At 42.1% G+C, this 18585-nt stretch overlaps 1 protein-coding gene and 1 pseudogene across 5 annotated transcripts in view; both read right to left on the bottom strand.

Moving 5' to 3' along the window:
- The window catches only part of EGFL6 (EGF like domain multiple 6), a 261136-nt gene that overhangs the window by 71865 nt on the left and 170686 nt on the right, over positions 1 to 18585 (bottom strand). The gene's annotated exons all lie outside the window — the stretch shown is intronic.
- On the bottom strand, positions 17097 to 18295 carry LOC100737464 (aldo-keto reductase family 1 member B10 pseudogene; annotated as a pseudogene).

The raw sequence follows: 18585 nt of genomic DNA, 5'->3' as shown, positions 1-18585 counted from the left end.
ATAAGAATGGTCTAAGTGTTAGCAGAAGAACTTCAGGTTGTTAGAGGAATAAGGAAGATAAATTCTTTATGTTCTATACATACAAATGTTTGTCCCTGTTTTATCCCTTTTCATAAATCATTTTATAGAATACTTATTTTTGGCCACACCCATGGCATGCAGAAATTCCCGGGCCAGGGATTGAAACTGTGCCACAGCAGCGATGACACTGGATCCTTAACCTGCTGAGCCACTAGGGAACACTTATGAAATGATTTTTAGATGGCAAGATTTCCGGAAAATAGAAAATCTTGATAGTTGTATTTGCTCAGGTAATAACCTACCCCAAACCACACTGTCCTGACTCCCAGGAGCTCTGCTATTCTTGAGTGAGGCAGTATTTGGTAAAAAGAACCCAGGACTGGAAATTAGGAGAATCAGGTTTTAGTTCCAACTTCAACCAACTTGGCAAGACAGTTTGCCTCTTTGGGTCTCAGTTTCTACATCTATATTGTGCTTGCAAAGGATTCTGGATCCTTAAGTGTCTTTCTCCAAAGTCCCACAATTCTTTTTTTCTTTTTGACATATAAAAAGTTCCTGGGGCAGCGATCCAATCCCCACCACAACAGGGACTTGAGCCACTGCAGTTAAAATGCAGTATTTTTAACCCACTGCACCACAAGGGAATTGCCAAAGTCCCATGACTCTAACGTTTTCTTTGGCAGGAGGGTAGAAAAGAAAATCAACTATATACAAATCAGCTATGTACCCAAAGACTATACATGAAATGACAAAGTTGGGTGAATTTCAGCAAAGGAATCTTGATCTGATGAATACATGGATGGACGAGTGAATGAATTTTTTCTTCCGCTGTGATTAAGATTCATCCTGATCTGCCTCTGGAGTTTACTCCACATACTGTGAGTCCTTTTACGCATATACGTTAATTGATTGAGTACCCACTTGGGGCCGGGCACAATGCGTGGGGTGGTGATATAAACTTCAGGACATCTAACAAGGAGAACAGACTTGTGGCTGCTAAGGGGAAAGGGGGAGGGAGAGGGATGGGCTGGGAGTTTGGGGTTAGTAGATGCAAACTATAACATTTGGAATGGATAAGCAATGAGGTCCTACTGTACAGCACGGGACATTATTTCCAACCTCCTAGGATAAACCAGAATAGTAAGGAACATGAAAAAAAAATGTATATATGTATATAACTAAGTCACTTTATTGTACAACAGAAATTAGCACAACATTATAGTGAATTTTTTCTTTTTTTCTTCTTAGGGCCACACCTGCAGCATATGGAGGGTCCCAGGCTAGGGGCCTATTCGGAGCTCCAGCTGCCGGCCTACACCACAGCCACAGCAACACCAGATCCAAGCCTCGTCTGCGACCTACTCCATAGCTCACAGCAACGCTGGCTCCTTAAGCCACTGAGTGAGGCCAGGGATCAAACCCTCAGCCTCATCGTTCCTAGATGGATTCGTTTCCACTGAGCCATGACGGGAACTCCAGCACATTATACATCAACTATACTTTAATAGAAAATAATAAAGTTTAGGATGTCTAGTATCAACTAACATTATGTCCCTAATCATTATGCTTACCTAAAAACCCACAGTGCATTTCCAAAATACCTTCAACCAGGTGGTACTGTTGAGAACTACTAGCTTAGCATGATGGGGACATCTGGAGCCTGGCTAAAGGGTTGGACTTCATCCTATGGGCTCTGGGAGCCACTGAGGGACTTTCAACAAGGAGTAACATGATATATGACCACATGTGTGTTGTTCAAGAGCATTGAGACTTCTGAATCCACTAACTGCCAAGGGCTGCTTACTGCAACTCTTGGAGGTTTTCTAGTCACTAAACCAATGATGGCAGCCCTAAACCAATGATGGATAGGGATTTGGTGATTCAACACCCCAGCCACCACTCTCTTTGGTGGGGAGAACTCTGAGGCACATTGCTACCTAGTCTGCCAGCCATCTCCGTGGGAATGAGCTCCAGATGCCCAGAGTAGAAATGGGCTTGCTAACTTTCATGGCTTCCTTCTCTTGCCTGTTTCACTTTCCCACTCCCTTGCCAATACTTCCAGGATCACCTCCCCAATAACCTGCTGGCATTCATCTCCTTGCCTCTAGCAAAACTCCAAACAAGATACCTATATAGTCTGGTAGAAACAATTTCCACTCAAACTTTGAATTACACCTTATAGTAGATTTGGAAAGAAAATCCCCTTTTAAGCCCATTTAACATAAATTCTATTTTAGGTGTGAGCGCTGAGCTTCCCCAGGGCTAATGTGAGAAGAGTGGTGTACTTTGCTCTTCTTTAGGTGGAGAAGTGGTCATTTTGGTTTGATGGCATGTGTTTATGCTAGTCTGACTATAACCAAGGGGATAAAATCCATGAGTCTAATCCTAAAGTCATTGCTTGGCCCAATACCTTTCATTTACTGAACTTGTAAACATGGGGTGTTTTCCATATAGGGTGAAATTTGTACAGTGTGACACCGAAGAAAACATACTTTTTAAATTTTGTTTTTAGCACAACAAAGTACACTATAAATTCCCTAAATGACAGATTTATGATGTATGTAAACTTTAGTATTTCCTTCTTTTGTCAAACTCATGGTACTGATTGAATGCCAGGGAAAAGAATTCGTGTAACTAGGAGTATATGGTATAAACACAATATGACAAATGTGCTACATTTCTTTGCTAGACAGAAAAAGAATATGTGATTGTATTTTGTTGATGTTCAATACTCTTCAGATTATGACAATAGGTTACCTCACGCTTGCTACGGGGGTCTATTAAGTTAGTTACTAAAACACTTTAGATGACTGCCTATTTTCAGGATTTAACAATACAACATAGGGCTGATGGAAATACTGGACTATGCTCACAGTTTACTGTTAAAAAGTTGATTTTGTTTGCTCTTTCATTCAATAAAGGTCTACCCAGCATAGATCTGTGGGACAGAGCAGAGAACAAGAGAAAATTCCTGCTCTGAGAGTTTCCTTACAATGAGGGAAAACAGACAATTAACAATTAGATAAAAGCAAACTGGATCAAAAGGATGGTTCAACATATGCAAATCAATCAATGCAATAATCACATTAACAAAAGACAAAAACACCGATCATCTCAACAGATGCAGGAAACGCATTTGACAAAATTCAATATCCATTCCTGATAAAAACTTTCAAAGTGGGTACAGATAGGATATTATCTTAGCATAATAAAGGCCATTTACAACAAACCTGCAACCAGCATAATATTCAATGGTGAAAAGCTGAAAGCCTACCCACAAAATTCAGGAATAAGGATGCCCACTCTCACCGCTTCTGTTTACCATAATATTGGATGTTCTAGCCCCAGTAGTCAGACAGGAAAAAGAAATGTTACCCAGACTTGCTAGGAAGAGGTAAAACTGTCACTCTTTGCAGATGACATGATACTTTACATAGAAAACCCTGAAGCCTCCACCTAAAATCTATTAGAACTAATAAATGAATTCAACAAGGTAGCAGAACACGAGATTAATATATAGAAATCTGTGATGTTTTTGGTTTTTGTTTGTTTTCTTTTTATGGCTGCACCTGTGGCATATGAAAGTTCCCAGGCTAGGGGTTAAATTGGAGCTGCAGCTGCAGGCCTACACCATAGCCATAGCAATGCAGGATCCTTAACCCACTGAGTCAGGCCAGGGATTGAACCCACATCCTCATGGATACTAGTCAGGTTCTTAACCCACTGAGCCACAATGGGAACTCCTGTTATGTTTTTATACACTAACTGTGAGATATCAGAACGAAAGTAAAAAATGATACTGTTTAAAATTGTATCCAAAAAATATCTAGGAATAAAATTAACCATGGAGGTGTAAGACCTATACTCTGAAAACTATAAGACATTGATGAAGAACACTGAAGATGAAATTCTACCAAACATACAGAGAAAAACTTATACCAATCCTTCTTAGAATTTTCCAAAAGGTTGAAGAAGAAATAATGCCAGACATTGTAGGAAGCCACCATCACCCTAACACCAAAACCAAAGATACTGCCAAAAAAGAAAATTACAGGCCAATATCTTTGATGAATATAGATGTAAAAATTCTCAACAAAATTTTAGCCAACCAAATACAACAACATATAAAAAATATCATACGCCATGACCAAGTGGGATTCATCCAAAGTTCACATGGATGGTTCAGCATACACAAATCAAATGAACCTATCTACAGAAAAGAAACAAACTTACGGACATGGAGAATGGACTGGTGTTTGCCAAGGGGAATGGGAAGGAGGATAGACTGGGAGTTTGGGGTTAGTAGATGCAAACTATTACATTTGCAGTGGATAAGCAATGAGATCCTGCTGTAACACACAGGAAACTATATCCAATCACTTATGATGGAACGGGATGGAGGATAATGTAAGAAAAAGAATGTATGTATATGTATAACTGGGTCACTGTGCTGCACAGCAGAAATTGACAGAACATTGTAAATCAACTATAATATAGGTGTTCTCATCATGGCTCAGTGGTTAACAAATCCGACTAGGAACCATGAGGTTGCAGGTTTGATCCATGGCCTCACTCAGTGGGTTAAGGATCCTGCGTTGCTGTGAGCTGTGGTGTAGGTTGCAGACATGGCTCGGATCCCACGTTGCTGTGACTCTGGCGTAGGCTGGTGGCTACAGCTCCAATTAGACCCCTAGCCTGGGAACCTCCATATGCCGCAAGTGCAGACCTGGAAAAGACAATAAGAAAAAAAAATCAACTATAATATAAAAATGTTAAAAAGAAAACAAAAAAATGTATTTAAAAAAAGGACTTTGAAGATGATTCCATGAAATGGAAGGAGATGCCATGTTCTTGGATTGGAAGAATTACTATTATTAAAATGGCCATCCTAACCAAAGCAATCTGTAGATTGAATGCAATCCTTATAAAAATACCCATTACATTTTTCAAAGAACTAGGACAAATAATCCTCAAACTTCTATGGTACTAGAAAAGACCCTGAATTTCCAAATCAATCTTGAGAAAAAAGAACAATGTTTATGGTGTAACTCTGCCAGACTTCAGATACACTACAAAGCTACAATAATCAAAACAGCATGGTAGCAGCAGTTCCCACTGTGGTGCAGTGGGTTAAGAATCCAACTGTAGCAGCTTGGGTCACTACAGAGGTACAGTTTCGACCCCTGGCCCTGTGCAGCGGGTGAAAGGCCCCAATGTTGCCACAGCTGTGGCGTATGTAGGTCGCAGCTGTGGCTTGGATTCAATCTCTGGCCTGGAAACTTCTGTATGTTGTGGGTACAGCCATGAAAACCGAACCATGCTTTATCTTTCAAATAAACATTAATTTTTTTTTAATAGCAAAACATTTGTTTGGTCTCCTTCGGATAAATGGAGATGGCCATAAATCACAGCATGTATACCTTTCAAATGTGACCTCACCTTGGAGCTCATGCAAAATAGCTTTCCTAAACTTAATATTATTAAGTCCCAAAAGAGCATGGATCACTCAATATCAGGAAATGCAGAGAAATAATAAAAGTGCAAGCTTCAGCAATAAAGCAACACAAAATATCCTACTTCTTGAAGGAGGAAAAATGCCTTTATAGTATGTAGTTGTGTTATGTTGTTGAGTTTTGGTTCCATTTTGGGGAACTGTGTTAAGAATCTTCTATTCCCTATTGTTCTTTTTTTTTTTTTTCCCCTTTGGCTGCACCAAGGCATGCAGAAGTTCCGGATCAAACCCACACCATAGCAGTGACCTGAGCCACTACAGTGACCAGGCTGGACCCTTAACCCACTGCACCACCAGGGAACTCCATACTCCCTATTGTTCTTAATGAATTGAACTAGAGACAGGACCCAAACCTGCCTATGGATGTCACCAACAATATTGAAGTGCAGCTCAGCTCCAACCACATTATCCTGAATTTCACATGATCTATTTTCCTGTAATGAGAAAGTCACACACACATAATTATGAGCTCAAATATAACTGGACTTCTAAGACTCACAAAGTAAGGGATCTATCACAAGCAACAACTAATTCTGGGTAAAGGTGCATCATTTGATGATGGTATTTCTTTACTGGGCTGAAGGATCAATGAGAACATTTTTAGAATATGAGATATTTAGAAAGTTTGTCTTCTGGTTTATGTACAAATAGATATGAGATACCACCTTTGAAGTAAGTGGTCAAAGCCTGCCGCCCAGGGTTTATTTTCTTCTGGTGCTTTTCCCGTTTTACTCAAACTGATACAAGGCCAGATGAAAGCTCTGGTTTACCTTCTTATTCATAAAGGCATGGACATGAGGAATAAAGAATTATAACACAAGTTTTGGAAAACACACTTCTAAAGAAGTAGATCCCATTTTACTTGGTATCTTCCATCTTTCTTCAGTTTTGATTTTGTTTTATGACATAAAATTTCAGAGCTAGTTGGCACCTTGTGAATGACCTAGGTCATTTCCACAAATGTGGAGCTGAGGCTGAAGCCCCACCTCTTACTAAATGTATCACATGGGAGACGTTGAACTTCTTTGTCTTAATTTCCTCAGCTGTGAAATAGGAAGAAGCTACTTTCCAGGGTCATTGTGAAGTTAAAAGAGTTAATATAGACCCAGACCTGAGAATACTGTCTGGCACATGGCAAGCACTCACTAAGCACTAGATGTCATTAGGGTTGGAATAGTTTTTTATGAGATGTATCCAAGGCCGACAACTAGAGAAAGGCAACCAGGGGTTCAGACTCCTAACCCAGTGTTCTTGCCATAACACCACACTATGACTCACCTTCAAAACTAACACTGGTTTTGGAGTCCGGAGATCAAATAGAAGTTGATCTCCCAGTTATACTGTTGATTAACATGCCAAAGAGGTGCATTTGACAGACCAGATTTTGTGCATAATGACAAATTCAGAGCCTGTATTCATTGCCAAGAATTCTGCTAATGTTTTCCAACATAAAGAGCTTATTAAAACGTTATCCTGATCTAATAAGAGATGGTGCAAGGGAACTTGTTCAAAAAAAACGGAAACAGACTCAAGGATTTTGACACCAGATTTAGGGTTTTACCAGGGGGGTAAAAGGGGGGCAAGGATAAATTGGGAGGTTGGGATTAACATATATGCACTACTATAAATGAAGCAGATAAGTAATAAGGACCTGTTGTATAGCACAGGGAAATCTAGTTAATAATGTGTAACAACCTCTATGGGAAAAGAATCTGAAAAGGAATGGATATGCGTCTACATGTGGCTGATCCATTTTGCTGTGCACCTGAAACTATCACAGCATTGTGGGCCAACTATACTCCAATAAAATTGGAAGAAAAAAAAAACGCTGTCCTGTTTAGCCTTCTGTTTTCTATAAGCAACCTACTACAGCTTTATTCTTCAGTTATGTTAGATCTCCAATACCTACAACCACACCAATGGGAAAATTCAGTCAAAAAACATTATCCTTGCACCCCAATGTTCTTTGCAGTATTATTTACAATAGCCAAGACATAGAAGCAACCTAAATGTCAACTGACAGAGGAATGGATAAAGAAGATGGTGTGTATGTATGTGTGTGTGTGTGTGTATATATATATGTATATATAGAATGGAATATTAGCCATAAAAAAGAATGAAATAATGCCATATGCAGCAACATGGATGCAACTTGAGATTATCATACCGAGTGAAGGAAGTCAAAGACAAATATCATATGATATTGCTTATATGTGGAATCTTCTTAAAAATGATACAAATGAACTTCTTTATGAAACAAATAGATTCACAAAGAAAATCATATGGTGATTAAAGGGCATTGTGAGGGTGAGGGATAAATTAGGAATTTGAGATTAAGAGAGACACACTAATATATATAAAATAAACAAGAATCTACTGTATAGCACAGGGAACTATATCCAATAAACTGTAATAACCTATAACAGAAAACAATGTGAAAAAGTGTATTTTTATATAATTATATATATAAAACTAAGTTGCTTCACAGTACACCAAAAACTAACACAACACTACAAATCAACTACAATTTAAAAAAATAGTAAAAAGGAAGAAAAGTATTGTCTTATGGTGGTGCAGAGAAACATTTAGTCTTCAATGAAAAAAAAATGCACTGTTTAGATCACACCCTTCCTGGTTTTCTGATTCTAGCCTTTCATTGTCTTTGAGCTATTTTACTGCAAGTTATAGATTACTGGTATAACAATGCAAAATCATTTTTATCTATAGACGTGTACATCCTGTCTTCTGGAGGTTCAAGTGACTTTCCTCCTTCAAGGTAGGAAGGGCACAGTTCTGCCTCCAACTGCAAGCTTATTTTGACATTCCTGATCTGTATGTATCTGTTCTTTGTCTTCTCCTGTGAACTAGTTGTAATTAGTTCCCACAGGAGTTAAATAAAATATTTAACATGTGTCCATCTTACATCTTTATGAGACTCACGATTTTGCCTTTTTTGAAAATTATCTTTTAATTAACCTTAATCTTCAATCAGAGCTAACTGATATATGGTTCAAATATTTGAAATATAAAGTGAACATACACAGAACAATATATATTTTTAAATATATTTTTTTAATTTGTGGGGCATTGGTTTAATAACTAAAACATTCCCAGTTGTTGTTGCTCTAGTCCATATTACTTTCTTTTCTTCTTTTTAGGGCTGTACCCACAGCATATGGACGTTCCCAGGCTAGGGGCCAAATCAGAGCTGCAGCTGTAGGCCTATGCCACAGCCACAGCAACACCAGATCTGAGCTGTGTCTGCAACATACACCACAGCTCACAGTGACACTGGATCCTTAAACCACTGAGCGGGGCCAGGGATCGAACTCACATCCTCATGGATACTAGTCTGGTTTGTTACCACTGAGCCACAATGGGAACTCCCCATATTACTTTCATCAACTTAGATTCCCAAACTAGTTTTTGTGATCACAATTTATTTACACTTAACTCCAATATAGTTATTAAATTTGAATAAAAAAAAATCTCTTCCATCCAAATTTATTCAAATAGACATAATAAAATTTAATTTTAAATTTATCAGATCACATCAAAAAGAATAAAATACCTGGGAATAACTCTAAGGAGGTAAAAGACACGTACTCAGAAAACTATAAGACACTGATGAAAGAATTAAAGATGCCAGAAACATATAGAAAGATATATACCATGTTCAAGGATTGGAGGAATTAATGCAGTTAAAATGTTGTACTACTCAAGGCAATCTACAGATTCAGAGCAATCCCTATCAAATTACCAAAGACATTCTTCACAGAGCTAGAACAAATAATTCTAAAATTGATATAGAAACAAACAAACAAAAAAGACCTCAATTAACAAAATCAACTGGAGGTATCACACTCCCTGACTTCAAACTATACTACAAAATGACAGTCATCAAAACAGTGTGGTACTGGTACAAAATCATACACATAGATCAATGGACAGACTAGAGAACTCAGAAATGAGCCACACATACATAGACAATGAATCTATGACAAAAGAGGCAAGAATATACAATGGGGAAAAGACAGCCTCTTCAATAAATGGTGCTGCAGAGACTGGACTGTTACATGCAAAAGAATCAAACTGGACTACTCTCTCACACCATGCACAAAAACAAATTCGAAATGGGTTAAAGACTTAAATGAAAGACTTGAAACCATAAAACTTCTAGAAGAAAACATAGGCAATAAGCTCTTTAACATGAATCTTTACAATATTTTTTTGGATATATCTCTTCAGGCAAAGGAAAAAAAGGAAATATAAACCCATGAGACTACAACACAATGAAAGGTTTTTGCACAGTGAAGGAAACAATTCACCAAAAAAAAAGGCAACCTACTGAATGTGAGAAGATATTTGCAAACAATATATCTGATTAATGTCCCAAATATACAAACCACTCATACAATTCAACATCAATGCCCCCACCAAAAACAAAACAAAACAAAACAAAACAAAAAAAACAACCAACCACACAATCCAATTAAAAGAATGGGCAGAGGATCTGAAAAGACATTTTTCTAAGGAAGACATACAGGCAGCCAATAGGACAAGATACTCAACATCATGAATAATTAGGCAAATGCAAATCAAAACCACAATGGGATACCACCTCACATCTGTCAGAATGGCTCTCATCAAAAGACAACAAACAACAAGTGTTGGTGAGGATGTATAGCAAAGAGAAAGAACTCTTGCGTGTTGTTGGTGAAGCCACTGTGGCTAACCATATGGAGATTTCTCAAAAAATTAAAAACAGAACTACGACAGGATCTAGCAATTCTACTCCTGGCTCTTTAACTGAAGAAAACAAAACACTAATTAGAAAAGATATATGCACCCCTATGTTCATTGCAGCATTATTTACAATAGCCAAGACATGGAAGCACCCAAGTACCCATCAATACATGAATGGATAAAGAAGATGTAGTATGTATATATATATGTGTGTGTGTGTGTGTGTGTGTATAATATATAATATATGTAACATTACTCAGCTCAAACAAACAATGAAATCTCACCATTTGGGACAGCATGGATAGACCTAGAGGATATTATGCTAAGTGATATGTCAGACAGAAGAAGACAATACCGTGGGACTTCACTTATATGTGGAATCTAAAAGGCAAGATGAATGAACAAATAGCAATAGAGTTATAGATACAGAGAAAAAACAGGTTTTGCCACATGTGAGGGAGGTGAATGAAGAATAGAAAGAGGTGAGGGAGATTAAGAGGTACAAACTTCTAGTTGCTACATAAATGAGTCATGGGGATGAAATGTATAGTGTGGGGAATATAGTCAATAATTACATAATATCTTTGTATGATGACAGATAGTTACTAGTTTTATCATGGTGATTATTTTGAAATGGCTAGAAATAACGAATCACTACGCTGTCTAACAGGAACTAGCAATATTATAGATGAACTATACTTCAAGAACAAACAGAGCGTTCCTGTCATGGCTCGGTGGGTTACAAACCCAACTAGTATCCATGAGGATGCGGGTTTGATCCCTGGCCTCACTCAGTGGGTTAGGGATACAGTGTTGCTGTGAGCTGTGGTGTAGGGTGCAGATGCAGCTCAGATCCTGCTTGGCTGTGGCTGTGGCATATACTGGCAGCTGAAACTCCAATTCCACCAATAGCCTGGGAACCTCCATTTGCCACAGGTGCGGCCCTAAGAAACAAAAATAAAAACCAACCAACCGAACCAAACCAAACCAAACCAACAAACTCATAGAAAAACAGACCAGATTTGTGGTTCCCAGAGGCAGGATGGAGGGAGAAGGAATTGATGGAGGCAGTCAAAAGGTAGAAACTTCCAGTTATAACGTAAATAAGTACGAGGGATGTGATGTACAACATGACAAATAGACTGAACGCTGCTCTATGTTATAGGTGAAAGTTGTTAAGAGTAAATCCTAAGAGTTCTTATCACAAGGAGAATTTTTTTTTCTATTTCCTTAATGTTGTATCTATACAAGATGATGAATGTTCACCATACTTCTTGTGATCATCACTTAAGGACGTATGGAAGTCAGATCACTATGCTGTATACCTTAAACTTATGTATGTCAATTACATCTCAGTAAAACTGGAAGAAAAAACATTGCGACCACCCATTTTGACGGGGGAGGGCTAGTAAAAAAATTAAATGGCAAGATGGGAGTAGACCAATTTGTCATCAGAGAAGCTAAAAACAAATAACACAACATGGCTAGCAGTTACTCCTCTGAACTCACATGTGTGTTGGTTTTTTCCCAACACCACCAAGCAATTGACTCAGTTCGCTATGGACACGGATGGCGTGTCCCATAAATGCACCTAATTCTGACTCCATCTACCCAGAGACAGCATCAGACCACACAGATGAAGGTCTCAGCCCTACAAGACCGGCCCCTACCCACTTCAGAGGCCAATCACAAAGTCCAAGTTGTCACCTGTGCTTCTGACCAACCCCCTCCTGGTGCTCAACTACTTTGCTTACAGAGGCTCACAGAACTCAGAGAGACGTTTTACTCACTAGATCACTGGTTGACTATAAAAAGGATGTAGCCCAGGAAAAGCCAGATGGAAGAGATTCAGAGGACAGAGAACAGGGAAAAGGCACAGAGCTTCTGAGCTCTCTCTTCAAGTCTCCATGTGCTTACCAACCTGGAAGCTCTCTAAATCCTGTCCTGCAAGTTCTGCTACAAAGGCATGATTGATTAAATCACTGACCATTGGTGACTGAAAATCTCCACTCCTTCTCCCTCCCCAAAGGCCTGGTGGTGAGACTAAAACTTCCAATCCTCTGAGGATTGGTTCCCCTGGCAACCAGCCGCCATCCGGAGATGCTCTCCCCAAAGTCACCTCATGAACTCAACAAAAGACACCTTGATAGCCCTCTCTACGTAAGAAATTCCAAAGCTTTTAGGAGCTCTGGGGCCCGGAACCAAGACAAAGACCGAAGATAGATATTTATCAGAAATCACAATATCACACCACCATTTTACCCTTATGGACAAAGTCAAGGCGATTTTGTAGATAAGCTGATTTGTTGGAGGTGGGTAGGGAGGCCCGGGTTTGTTTTACTGGGTGACCAACTTGGCTCAGTTTGCCTGGGACTTTTTAGTTTACTACTCAAGGTCCCCTGTCCTAGGAAAACCCTCAGCTCAGGGCAAACTGGGATGGCCGGTCGCCCTAGGTCTGAATTATCAAAAAAAGCTAACTGTATATAATCACACCAAGTTTTCAATTATCTTCTTGCCTCAGCAAGCCCGCAGCACCCACAGCTCAGAGATACTGCCCGTGGTGCTGAGCTGGGAGGGGCATGGCTAACAACAGCAAAGAAGATAATGTTTGGAGTTCCCATTGTGGCTCAGCAGAAAGGAACTGGACTAGTATCCATGAGGATGTGGGTATGAGATCTGGCCCCGGTCAGTGGGTTAAGGATCTGGCATTGCTGTGAACTGTGGTGCATGTTGCAGACACGGCTTGATCTGGTGTTGCTGTGGAAGCAGTGTAGGCCAGCACCTGCAGCTCCAATTCAATCCCTAGCCTGAGAAGTTCCATATACCACAGGTGCAGCCATAAAAAGTGGAAAAAAAAGAATAATAATGGTAGAGGAGTTCCTGCTGTGGTGCAACAGGGTCGGTGGTATCTCTGCAGCACCAGGATGCAAGTTTAATCCCTGGCCCGGCACAATGAGTTAAAGGATCCAGTGGGTTTTGTGTTTTTTTTTTTTTTTTTTTTTTGCTTTTTAGGGCCACACCCCTAGCATATATATGGAGGTTCCCAGGCTAGGGGTTGAATCAGAGCTACAGCCACCAGACTACACCACAGCCATAGCCACACCAGATCTGAGCCACGTCTGTGACCTACACCACAGCTCACAGCAACTCCTGATCCTTAAGCCACTGAGCAAGGCCAGGGATCAAACCTGCAACCTCACGGTTCCTCGTTGGATTCATTTCCGCTGTGCCACGACAGGAAATCCAAGGATCCAGTGTTGATGTAGTTGTGGCACAGGTCGCAGCCGCAGCTTGGATCTGATCCCTGGTTGGGGAACTCCATATGCTTTTGACTGCTGGGCAGTCAAAAAAAAAAAGAGAAAGAATAGTGTGTGGGGGGGGAAGGCCTCGTTTTTTGTATTTTTTAAAGGCCCTATGGCACATGGAGAGTCCCAGGCTAGGGATCTAATCGGAGCTGTAGCTACCAGCCTACACCATAGCCACAGCAATGCCAGATCCGAGCCACGTCTGCAACCTACACCACAGCTCACAGCAACGTCGGATTATTAACCCACTGAGCAAGGCCACGGATCGAACCCACAACTTCATGGTTCCTAGTTAGATTCGTTTCTTCTGTGCCACCACGGGAACTCCAAAAGGCCCTGTTTTTATGGAGCTTACTTACTAGTTGACAAAGCGAGCAACCAACCCTGTGAACAGTCCAGTGTACACACAAAAAAGTAATTTCAAAGTGTGAAACATCATGAAAAAGATGAAATAGCTAGTGCGACAGAGATCATGGGGTAGGGCAGCCCAGCTCTCCCGGGATCTTGTTAGAAACGCTGAATCTCAGTGCCCTTCCCCTTCCCCCAAACCACTGAGCCCAAGTCTGCATTGTAACAGGCTCCCCGGGAGATCTGTGCAGATTGAGAGCCCTGGATACAACCTCAGATGTGGTCCTTAAGAAAGATGGCTCTAAGGAGGGGACATTTTAGCTGAGACCTGAATGATAAAAAGGACCCAGCTGCAGAAAGGTCCCAGACAATGGGAACAGCAAAGAGAGTGTGGTGTGACTGGAATGAAGCAGAAAAGGCCAGCCTATCTGGCCCAGTGTGAGTGAGGTCAGATCACAGGAGACGAAGTGGGGGCTGGATCCTGCTGGGCTTCCTAGACCAGGGGAGGGGAGTTTGCATTTTCTTCTTTTTTTTTTTTTTTTTTTTTTTTTTTTGTCTTTTTGCTATTTCTTGGGCCGCTCCCGCGGCATATGGAGGTTCCCAGGCTAGGGGTCCAATCAGAGCTGTAGCCACCGGCCTACACCAGAGCCACAGCAACGCGGGATCCGAGCCGCGTCTGCAACCTACACCACAGCTCACGGCAACGCCAGATCGTTAACCCACTGAGCAAGGCCAGGGATCGAACCCACAACCTCATGGTTCCTAGTCGGATTCGTTAACCACTGTGCCATGACTGGAACTCCTGCATTTTCTTCTAAGTGAGAGGTGAAGCCATGGGAGGCTTTCTACAAAAAGAGTTGTTGAGGAGTTCCCCTTGTGGCACAGCAGGAATGAAGCTGACTAGCATCCGTAAGGATGCAGGCTCCATCCCTGGCCTTGCTCAGCGGGTCAGGGATCTGGCGTTGCCATGAGCTGTGGTGTAGGTCCCAGACGCAGCTTGACTCCCTAGTCGCTGTGGCTGTGGTGTAGGCCGGCAGCTGCAGCTCTGGTTAGACCCCGAGCCTGGGAACCTCCATATGCCGCAGGTGTGGCCATAAAAAAAAAAAAAAAAGAGTTGTTGACATGACAACTGGGAGAACTTAACTTTTCTCAGCTTGGCTCTTCACCGCTCTCTGCCTGGAGACCTCTTGCCTCCTGGCCCATGACCTTCACTGTCTTTGCTACAGCCTGAATGTGCAAAGGCAAGTTCCCAACACACAACAAGCGGCGTCCTTATAGCTCAGGGTCCCATGGGGTCTGCACAGATTCACCAGGACTCCCCACATCTGCACTCAGAGGGCGCATGTCCATAGCAGGTCTAGATCACACCTTTCTCAAGAGCCAGGGCTGCCTCTCACTCTTTGAAATAAATACTGCTTCTCTTCAAAGGAATTGAGTGCCAGTAAAATTAGATTATTAGAGGTTATCATTCTGTCGAACAGCTTCAATACCATTATCACAGCTTCAGAGGATAGGCTATTGCTAGTCAATAAATCCCAGTCTTTCTTGTTTCTACATGATAGTTCAGAGCCTCTTCTCAAACACCCAAGATGAAAATTAATTTTTACTCACTTTACCATTCAAAGAATGCTCTAAGATTGTGCATAACTATCTTTTCGTGTGACTCAGTCCCAGCCTCTTATCTGAACCCTAGTTTTCATGATAGACATGCTTTCAGATGTATATCACTCTGTGAGTAAGTTTCTCTTATTTAGAGTTGAACCTCTTTAAGGCTTGATTCTTCATATTTCTGCTACAAATGTGATGCCTTTAGAAACTATTTTCTATCAGTGGGAGATTCCCAAATGAAAAAAAAATACATATATATATATATACTTCAATTCAAAAAAAAAAAAATCTTTCTCACATCATGAGCCCTGGCTCTGAGCTGTCTTGAGAGCCTGCAACTTGCCTCTCTAGCTGCCTGTTGGACGCCCCAGAGACCCCTCCAATGTAAACCAGCCCCAATCTCATCATGATCAGAGATGTCAGACTGAAAAAATATGCATGATGTAAAAGTTAAGTTTTTTGGGGGACAAAATGGGGACTATAGCCCGGGAAGCAGCATTTCAGAGAGCTCTGAAATACCGCTCCAAAGAGGCAGGGTGCAGGTCAGTATATATGCGATTTTGGCAAAGGGGGAGGTCCATGCACCCAAGCATGCATTTTGCAGAAGGTTGCTGCTAGTGTCGAGCAGGCATCACCATGAAGGATTTTAGTGCTTTTCTAGATATGAGGAGACTTCAGAATTGGGCTCCTACAATCTCCTGAAAATATGTGACTACCTAAAGATCTGTTCTGCGGTTTTCCCAGAGCACAGAGGGCCTCATTCCTCATCTCCACCCTGAGCGCCTTCCAGGGGCTGCCGAGGGTTGGCAGCTGCAGCGGCTCATGAGTCAATCCTTGTAGAGGCAGATGGCAAGTGCCAAGCTGCCGTTCGCAGAACCCTGGCTCTGCCATTTTTTTCTCAGGGAGACAGACCTTGGACAAGTCACTTCACCTCTGGGTCTCAACTCCTCATCCATAGAGTTAGCCAAAATTTCTACCTCTTAGGGTGGAACGAGGATTAAGGATAAGGATGAGGAATGAAGATGCAGCTAGTTAATTCAGGTAAAGGATTTAGACTGGGAGCCAGCCCATGCACTCTCCACAAATACTATCTTCTTCTTCTAATTCTGGCTTTTTAGGGCTGCAACTCCGGCATATAGAAGTTCTGAGGCAAAGGGTCCCTGGATCCTTAACCCACTGAGAGAGGCCCGGGATTGAACCTGCATCCTCATGGGTACTAGTCGGATTCATTAGCACTGAGTCACAATGGGAATTCCGCCCCACCCACTATTATTCTTTTAATCTTTGCTTTCTTAGGGTTAGCAGAGTTCCCTAGTGATGATATCAAATAAGTGAAAACCACAATGTCATTTGCTTGTCTGAATCCTATCTCCTCCTCGTGCTCATCTGCTCCCAGTTGAACAAAGTGGATACAGTACTGCCTAGATTCTGGCCTACAGCAGGGCCAGGCTCAGAGCGATCTGAGATCAGTTTGGCTAGATTAGGACTTTGGTGGAGAGTGTTACACGTGAAGGAAGTGAAGAGAGACCATCTGCCGGGCAATCTTAGCAGGAGATTCAGAGCTGATCTTCTGCATTAAAGGGCCAGTCTTCCAAATGAGACATAGGGTTCATGGGGCAGGGCCTCCAGTTTAAGTTAAGGCTCAGTACGCTCACCATCTCTTCGTCATTCAATTTAAAAGTCAAGGCCTGCAAGTTCTCAACAATGCGTCCTGGTGGCACAGACCGAGGGATTACAACCACATTCCTCTGGATACGGAAACGGATCAGAACCTGGGCTGTAATTTTTTGTGCTTGGCAGCAGTCTCCTCAATCCTGGGATCCTCCAGTAGGGAAGGGTCCGCTGGGTTGGTCCAAGGTGTGTCCAGAGAGCCCAGAGGGCTGTTGGGTGGGACACTTACGCACCTGGAGTGGCAGTACCAGATCCATTTCTCCTGTATGAGGTACAGGTGACAATCTGGTTAGTCACTGGTCTGTATTTCAGTCCAGTTTATTCAAGAGCCTTCTGACCTGCAAGTGGCTGAGGGTGGAGATTCCAATGGCTTTCGCCACCTCCGCCTGCCCCGCCCCCATCCAAGAATATTACTTTACTGGCGAGGACATGGCCTGAACTGTGTTTGGGGAAAATTCCTCCCCAGGGTGTTATACCAGTTTTTTTTTTTTTTTTTTTTGGTCTTTTTGCTATTTCTTGGGCCGCTCCCGCGGCATATGGAGGTTCCCAGGCTAGGGGTTGAATCGGAGCTGTAGCCACCGGCCTACGCCAGAGCCACAGCAACGCGGGATCCGAGCCGCGTCTGCGACCTACACCACAGCTCACGGCAATGCCGGATCGTTAACCCACTGAGCAAGGGCAGGGACCGAACCCGCAACCTCATGGTTCCTAGTCGGATTCATTCACCACTGCGCCATGACGGGAACTCCGTGTTATACCACTTTTTAAGATAGATGCCCAGATGATCCAGTTTCAGATCCTTGAGGGTCTTTTGACAGGTTTCTTTCACTAGGTTCCCTCCAAGAAGATGGGTCGTAGGTTGACCCATCTTAATGATGACGAAGTCCTCCCGCTTCATGACCTTCTCTTGGATGGCTTCCCCCGGCTCCATCTTTTTCTGACAGACACAGGCACAGTTCATGTGGCTGAGAGCCTGCATCCATGGCCTCCTTCATAGGCTCCCTGACTTTGCCTGGGGGAGACTTCTGGGGCCCACGTGAACCATGGACACCTTGGCTTTGGTATTGACCATGAAGGTGACCATGGTCAATGTAGACACAGTTCTGAGCAAGGACATAGGTACCCTGTGCCCTGGTTGAGGAGACTGGCCCTCAGGCAGGGACTTCATCCAGCATGTTCACTTCTGTATTCCCAGCACTTAACACGGAACGTGGCCTGTCCCACATGCTCCATAAGTACTGATGAGTAAATGATACTATTCAAGATTAATTCCTTTATCCCTTCACTGCCCACTTACTGACTGTGTCAGCAACTGCTCCTTGATACAACAGGATCTTACTGTAAGTGACAGAGTGCACAGCTACCCTAGTGCCA

This window comes from Sus scrofa, chromosome X, assembly GCF_054392235.1.
Source record: "Sus scrofa isolate SSC_HxYL_T2T_F1_AM1 chromosome X, Sscrofa_HxYL_maternal_Yorkshire_Landrace_v2.0, whole genome shotgun sequence".
Taxonomy (NCBI): Eukaryota; Metazoa; Chordata; class Mammalia; order Artiodactyla; family Suidae; genus Sus; species Sus scrofa.
The sequence above is the reverse complement of the archived record's forward strand: the minus strand, read 5'-3'. Positions and strand labels throughout refer to the sequence as shown.